Genomic DNA, 8342 nt, shown 5'->3' with positions numbered 1-8342 from the left:
TGCCTCTCCTCTGACACACCAGGTTCTGACTCGGAGAACCGGGCATGACACGAACAAATAAATGCCCTGAACCCAGCACCTGGCTAGGAGCACACTGAAAAAACACAGTGAATGAGTTCAGGGCACATCGTTCTTCACAAACCTCTGCTCGCTCTGGGTGTTCTGTGTCTTACCCTTGAGCTCACAGGGCAGGAACACCCGAGACTCTGGGACGGGTCCTGCAGTGTTTCTGCAAAGAAAACAGTCTGTGGATCGTCCTGAAGCAGAGCCCGCCACGCACATGCTCTGAGGTGTGGGGGTGAGGAGCTGGGGCGGGGGCTGATAAGACAGGTGTGCGGATCAGAGGAAGTCTTCTGGATTTAGGATCTGAGCAGTTTTCCAGGTGGGAAAGCCACTTACATGTGGGAGGTTTGAGCGAGGACAAATCCGGGGAACTGAAGTCACGCTCAGGAGGCGCACGGACCCGGGCAGCCGACTGCCCAGCACTTTATGTGCGGGACCCCGGAACCCCCGGGCGCCCTGCTCTGCGTTCCGTGTGCTGGGTGCAGCCCTTCCCGATCTGGCCTGGTATGGATTTCAAGGCTCCTTCCTGCCACTGTCTTCTCTTCAATCCCTTCCGGGACACATCCCCCGGCCCCCACCAGCACCTCCCGGGACCACCCAGGTCATTCTCAGAGGACCTGTACTCTGACATCTGCGGGAAGACCCGCATCTAAAATGCTGTTTCTCCCTGTGTCTGGCTGAAGAACGTTAACATCTGTGCATAATCGCATCCCCCAGGAAACCTCACCAGCCTTTAGAAATCTGTCCAGACACTGCAGTTGCTGGTATGGACACAAAATCAAGTCAAGGAGAATGAGGCTGTCCTAACCTAGTGGGGAACACAGAAGCTCCTCCATATAGGCCATCCGGAGTGAAGTGTCTGCCGGGGACTTTCTTGGGGAATGTGTGTGTGGCTGCCACCATCTAGATGTTTTCTTATAACATCTAGGAAGGACCTCAGAGCACTTCTGGTCTCTCATCACCTGTGAGGCACCTCAGCTCGGAGGTCGTGTCCTCAGCCAGGCACCCAGCGCCCAGCCCTGTGCCCCGCTCGTGGGAGACGCCGAGACATCCCTGCTGTTTGAGTTGACAGTCTTCATTATGGAAGGATGCAGCACTCACGGAGGAAACAGGTTTAGAGGGAGAAAGGTCTTCAGGGTGACGTAAGAAACAAGTTTAGAGAGATAAAGGTCTTCAAAGTGAAGGAAGAAAAATATTTAGAGGGAGAAAGGTCTTCAAATTTATGTAAGAAAGAGGTTGAGAGGGACAAGATCTTCAAAGTTAAGGAAAAAGCAAGTTCAGAGGGATAAGGTTCTTCAAAGTTAAGGAAGAAAAACCTTCAGAGGGAGAAAGGTCTTCAAAGTTAAGGAAGAAACAAGTTGAGAGGGATAAAGGCCTTCAAAGTTCAGGAAGAAAACAGCTTAGAAGCAGTAAAGTCTTCAAAGTGACAGAAGAAAGAAGTTGAGAGCGAGAAAGGTCTTCAAAGTTCTGAAACCTTTGCAGAACAGGGCCATGCTCAGCATTGCTCTTTGTAGGCTGCTGAGAAAAGGCATCTGAGAGCCGCAGGCAGAGCTGCAGGCACGGTCTTTTGCTAACAATACCCAGACAGGACTCACTGGGCTGAGAGTCAGGAGGCCAAGAAGGACAGACCTTGGTGGTGGTGGGAGATGGTGCTCTGATGGGTTACCCAGACCTCTTGGGGTGCGCTTGCCAGAAACCAATTTTGTTTCTTCTCTAGAGCTGAAAGTCAGATCATGAAATATAGACTTTGAAAATCACGGAAACCTCCTTCCTTCTGGACGGTGTTGGAAAACTTCTGACATAGCTTCCAGAAAATCTCTTATAACTGTTGATTGCATTGACACTAGGTTATCCACATTGCATTCCTGGGTCAGGAAGATCAATGCCTTGTTTTTCCTTTTTTGGCAGGATCCTTCAGATTTAACCAGATAGGGAAAGATTTGTCAGATACAATGCTACTTTCCTAAAAGGAATCACATATGGAAAATTTAGTTGGAAAAGGTAACATTTCAAAATCTTTTGAGTTTTAATTATTGTCAGAAGGATTTCAGGTCCCCTATGTGTGTTTCTGGGGCTTCTCTGGTGTCTCAGACGGTAAAGAATTGGCCTGTGATGGCAGATACCCAGGTTCCATCCCTAGGTCAGGAAGATCCCCTGGAGAAGGGAAAGGCTACCCACTCCAGCATTCTGGCCTGCAGGATTCTATACATGAACCATACAGTCCATGGGGTCGCAGAGCCAGACACGACTGAGTGACTTTCACTCTCACCCCGCCGTGGCTCCAGCTTCTGTCCTCAGCTGTGACTCTTTGACACACAGACGCGACTGGGCCGGTGAATCCCGCATGCGGCTCCCAGCACCTACATCCCATATCCTGCTCTGTTCCTGCTTGTCTCCTGGACACCTTCACCTAATGCTCCTCAGACAACATGAGTCCTCTTGGACAGGAGATGTGGGCTTGATCCCTGGGTCGGCAAGTTCCGCTGGTGCAGGAAATGAAAAGCCTACGAGTGGATTTTCAGTCCATGGTGGGCTACAGTCCATGGCGTCTCAAGGAGGCCGACACGACTGACGACTAAGCACAGCAATTCTGCACTAGAGCCCTGACGCTCCCCTTCCCCAGAGGCTCCTCTCAGTTAACACGTCACAACGAGCACAGGTACCTGAGGTAGACGAGTAAGTGGCACCTGCATCTCCAGCCCTTCCCTGGCCCCTTGCCCCCAGTCCACCTGGTCCTCACATCCTGTGATGCCCGCCGTCTCATCAGCTCTGGGCAGCACCCCGTCACTGCGGCGCTGCCCAGGCTCAGGCCCGCCTGGCTGTGCCCTGGTCCCCAGAGCCGCGTCCTCAGGGCCCCTGGGGCCTGTCCCACGGCACCCAGTCCCTCCACAGGGCCGGTGCTGGAGTCAGAACGGACACGGGAGGGAGGGGGGAGGAAACGGATGAAAGCAGGAATCATGTCACTCGTCCAGTCTGAAGCTCACAATGGTTCCCCATGCTGTGGTTCAGCGCTCAGTCGTGTCCGACTCTTTGCGACCCCGTGGACTGCAGCCGCCAGGCGTCCCTGTCCATCATCGTCTCCCGGAGCTTGCTCAAACTCATGTCCATGGAGTCAATGATGCCATCCAACCATCACATCCTCTGTCCTCGCCTTCTCCTCCGGCCTCCAGTCTTTCCCATCATCAGGGTCTTTTCCAATGAGTCAGCTCTTCCCATCAGGTGACTAAGGTATGAGAGTTTCAGCTTCAGCATCAGTCCTTCCAGTGAATATTCAGGATTTGTTGCATTTAGGATTTTCTGGTTTGATTGCCTTGCACTTCAAGGGACTCTCAAGAGTCTTTTCCAACACCACAGCCCCATGACTGACAGACATAGCGGCCTCCAGCTTCTCTCCCGTCCAGCCCTGCCCAATCCTTCCAGCCCTGCCTGCCGCACCTTGGCTGCTCCGGCCCACACCCTCTGCGGGGTCCTGAGTGTACCTCGGGGAGAGGGAGCCCTTTCCCACCAGTGACTCCGCCTGGTTGGTTCCTCCTCCAGCCTCCCCCTGGACCTCACCCCTCCCTCGGCCCGGCTCCTCTGTCACCCGGGAGCCAGCCCAAGCCCCACAGCATCACCAGCTCCGTCCTTCTGGCCCCATCGCGCCGGTTATGTGCCCATCAGAGCCGCCACCCGCTGCACCGACACAACCCCTTTCCCCTCCCTCTGAACAGACAGAAGAGGAAGGGCGTGTTTGATCACTTTCATCTCTCGCCTCTTTTGTGACCTGATAGAGTCCTGGGTACAATAAGCGTCCAACACATGGAGCCTGGGGTTTTCCAGCTCTGCTACCTAGCGGGCCTGTGGGGGAAGGAAGATGCTAAGATGCCTTTGCTCCATGTGCAGTCCTAACTGTGGCCCTGCCATCTGGCTTGGCCAGGTCCGGCCCGCCCCTCCCTCTCGGCCCCGCCCTGCGGCCCGGCCGCCCCGCCCCTCTGGCCCAGGTATTTGGGCCCTGCTAGCCGGGTCCCTGCGCAGCCCTCTCCTGCCTCCCTAGGTACCTGAGGGGCGGTGGGGCTGAGGCACCGGCCTGCTCCAGGCGGAAGGCGGGCGGGCCGGGCGAAGGCTGGCCCTGCGCTGGGCTTCCTTTCGGATCCAGTGGCCGCGGCGGACGTCACGACGCTGGGAGTGTGGATCCTGGACCCCGCGCCCGCTCGAGGTCCTCTGAAACTGTATGCTTCTTACTGGCATGTGCATTGAATGGAGAAGAGCTGTCCCTTAATGTAAAAGTCCCACTAGATTGTTGGTCGATCTCTTTGATATCTGCAATGTCATGATAAACTGCTTAAAATTGGTCTCCCCCCGCCCTTTTTTTTTTTTTTTTTTGCTTTTTTGTGACTAAGACTTCTTTACCCTTCTTATGATTGACTGGTAAGGACGTTTATGTTATTACAAAATGATCATGAAAGTCAGCTTATGATTATCTGACGGGTTATTTTCAAATTCTCACCTCAGGACAAATCAGAAGGATCTTAGTATATTCTATCAGTGTTTGGACATTATTTCCCAGTTGACAGAGGAACCAGGTAATAAGCGAAGAAGTGGTTTTAAACGCGAAAGTGTTGTCTCACTCTGCTACAGAAATAGTCTGTAGGCTGGTGAGCATGTGTTCAGCTTCTGTTTCTAGTTTTGTTGCTCAGTGGCTGAGTCGTGTCCGGCTCTTTGTGACCCCATGGACTGCAGCCCGCCAGGCCTCCCTCATCATCAACTCCCAGAGTTTATCCAAACTCATGTCCACTGAGTCAGTGATGCCATCCCACTAACTCATCCTCTGGCGTCCCCTTCTCCACCTGCCTTCAATCTTCCCCAGCATCAGGGTCTTTTCAAATGAGTCAGTTCTTCCCATCCAGTGGCCAAAGAATTGTGTTTCAGCTTCAGCATCAGTCCTTCGAATGAATATTCAGGGCTGATTTCCTTTAGGAAGGACTGCTTGAAACTCCTTACTGTCCAAGAACTCTCAAGTGTCTTGTCCAACACCACAGTTCAAAAGCATCATTTCTTCGGCACTCAGCTTTCTTTGTAGTCCAACTTTCACATCCATACATGACTACTGGGAAGACCATAGCTTTGACAAGACAGATCTTTTTGGGAACGTAATGTCTCTGCTTTTTAATATGCTGTCTAGGTTGTTCATGGCTTTTCTTCCAAGGAGCAACAATCTTTTAATTTCATGGCTGCCGTCTCCATCCACAGTGTTATTGGAGCCCCAAAAATAAAGTCAGCCACTGTTTCCACTGTTTCCCCATCTATGTGCCATGAAGTGATGGGACCAGATGCCATGATCTTAGTTTTCTGAATGTTGAGCTTTATGCCAACTTTTTCATTCTCCTCTTTCACTTTCCTCAAGAGGCTTTTACGTTCTTCACTTTAAGCCATAAGGGTGGTGTCATCTGCATATCTGAGGTTCTTGATATTTCTCCCAGCAGTCTTGATTCCAGCCTGTGCTTAATCCAGCCCTGTGTTTCTCATGATGTACTCTGCAAGTAAGTTGAATAAGCAGGGTTACAATATACAGCCTTGACGTTCTCCTTTCCCTTTTTGGAACCAGTGTGTTGTTCCATGTCCATTTCTAACTGTTGCTTCCTAACCTGCATATGGGTTTCTCAAGAGGCAGGTCGGGTGGTCTGGCGTTCCCATCTCTTTCAGAATTTTCCAGTTTATTGTGATTCACACAATCAACGGCTTTGGCACAGTCAATTAAACAGAAATCGATGTTTTCCTGGAACCCTCTTGGTTTTTTGATGATCCAACGGATGTTGGCAATTTGATCTCTGGTTCCTCTGCCTTTTCTAAATCCAGCTTGAACATCTGGAGGTTCACCGTTCATGAACTTTTGAAGCATGGCTTTAGATTTGAGCATTACTTTCCTAGCGTGTGAGATGAGTGCAATTGTGTGGTAGTCGGAGCATTCTTTGGCATTGCCTTTCTTTGGGATTGGAACGAAAGCTGACTTTCTCCCGTCCTGTGGTCACTGCTGAGTTTTCCAAATCTGCTGACATACTGAGTGCAGCACTTTCACAGCGTCATGCTTTAGGATTTGAAATAGCTCAACTGGAATTCCATCACCTCCACTAGCTTTGCTGGTAGTGATGCTTCCTAAGGCCCACGTGACTGCACATTCCAGGAAGTCTGGCTCTTGGTGAGTGATCATGCCATCGTGATTATCTTAGTCATGAAGATCTTTTTTGTATAGTTCTGTGTATTGTTGCCACCACTTCTGACTATCTTCTGCTTCTGCTAGGTCCATAGCATTTCTGATCTTTCTTGTGCCCATCTTCGCTTGAAATGTTCCTTTGAAAGAAGTGAAAAGTGAAAGTGAAGTCACTCAGTCGTGTCCTCCTCTTTCCAACCCCATGGACTGTAGCCTACCAGGCTCCTCGGTCCATGGGATTTTCCAGGCATGAATACTGGAGTGGGTTGCCATTTCCTTTCCCAGTGGATCTTCCCGACCTAGGGGTTGAACCTGGGTCTCCCGCATTGCAGGCAGATGCTTTACTGACTGAGCTGCCAGGGAAGCCCCTTGGTATCTCTCACTTTCTTGAAGAGATCTCTAATCTTTCCCAATCTATTGTTTTCATGTATTTCCTTGCACTGGTCACTGAGGAAGGCTTTCTTGTCTCTCCTTGCTATTCCTTAGAACTCAAAGTTCAAGTGGCTCTATCTTTCCTTTTCTCCTTTGCTTTTCACTTCTCTTCTATTCACAGCTATTTGTAAGGCTTTCTCAGGCAGCCTTTTTGCTCTTTTGCATTTCTTTTTCTTGGGGATGGCTTTGATCCCTGTCTCCTGTACAATATCATGAACCTCCATCCATAGTTCTTCAGGTACTCTGTCTATCAGATCTAATCCCTTGAATCTATTTATCACTTCCACTGTATAATCGTAAAGGATTTGATGTAGGTCATAACTGAAGGGTTTAGTGGTTTCCCTACTTTCTGCAATTTAAGTCTGAATTTGGCAATAAGGAGACCGTGATCTGAGACAAAGTCATCTCCCGGTCTTGTTTTTGCTGACTGTATAGAGCTTCTCCATTATTGGCTGCCAACAATATAATCAATCTGATTTTGGCATTGACCATCAGGTGATGTCCATGTGTAGAGTCCTCTCTTGTGTTGTTGGAAGAGGGTGTTTGCCATGAGCAGTGTGTTCCCTTGGCAAAACTCTATTAGCCTTTGCCCTGCTTCATACTGAAAGGAGGGGGATCACAGATCCCATGGGACCACCCACACTCTACCCTGCCTGCCGCCAGACCAGGAGGCTCCTCCATATGCTGGTTCTTTAGGAAAAAAAAACAAAAAAACTGCTCTCCCCTAGATCACTCACATCCTGCCATGTAAACAATTTCCAACCTTGTTTTATGTTTTCTCCTCAATATAACGAACATCCCAGAATTGTCAGGCATTTGTGGAAAGCCTGTGTATGAAAGAGATCCAAATATTATAAACACCAACCACAGCAACAAAAACCCCAGGAGAAGAGAGACGTTTCAAGGAGCAGAAGACAACCCAGCAGACTGTGTTGACACTCTCCAGGGAACTGGAGCAGAGAGCAGGAAAGAGCGGGAGAGGACAGGGAGTCTCTAGCAATTAGGGATAAAATGGCTAAGGTTGCAGAAGAGCAGCAGAAAAATTGGAAGAGAAAGTCAAGTGGGTCTTCCAGAAAATGAAGAAAACACCATGGAGATGGAAAATGCAGGAGAGGAGGGCAGATGACTGCAGAGCTCTCTGCCCGCAGCAGGCAGCCACGCCTTCCCAAGTGCCCCGCAGATAAGAGCTTCTGCACATGCCAGGAGGAGGTGCAGAAAAGAAGAGCCCGTCCACAGGGGTGACAAGGGCATTAAAAGTGCCCAGAGGGGAAGGGAAGTTCCTTGAGTTGTCAGGCTGAAGAAGGCAGGGGTTGTCCCTCAGTCGATTCTGACCCCTTGGGACCCATGGACTGTACCTTGCCAGGCTCCTCTCTCATGGACAGAGCATTCTTCGGGCAAGAATACTTGAGGGCGTTGTCATGTCCTTCTCCAAGGGATCTTCCTGACCCAGGGATCGAACCCAGGTCTCCCGTATTGCAGGCAGATTCTTTACCGTCTGAGCCACGAGGGAAGCCAGGTTGAAAGGGCCCACAAATGCGCAGCCAAATGAACAAAGCCGGCCCATCTGGGGACAGACACAGCGATGGGACATTGAGACTACCGGAGATAGAGGTCAGAGGTCATGCGCTTCCGCCTACTGGGGAGGGTGTGGGTAGGGACT

The sequence above is a fragment of the Cervus elaphus genome, chromosome 7 (genome assembly GCF_910594005.1).
Source record: "Cervus elaphus chromosome 7, mCerEla1.1, whole genome shotgun sequence".
Lineage (NCBI taxonomy): Eukaryota > Metazoa > Chordata > Mammalia > Artiodactyla > Cervidae > Cervus > Cervus elaphus.
Note: the sequence above shows the minus strand (reverse complement) of the source record.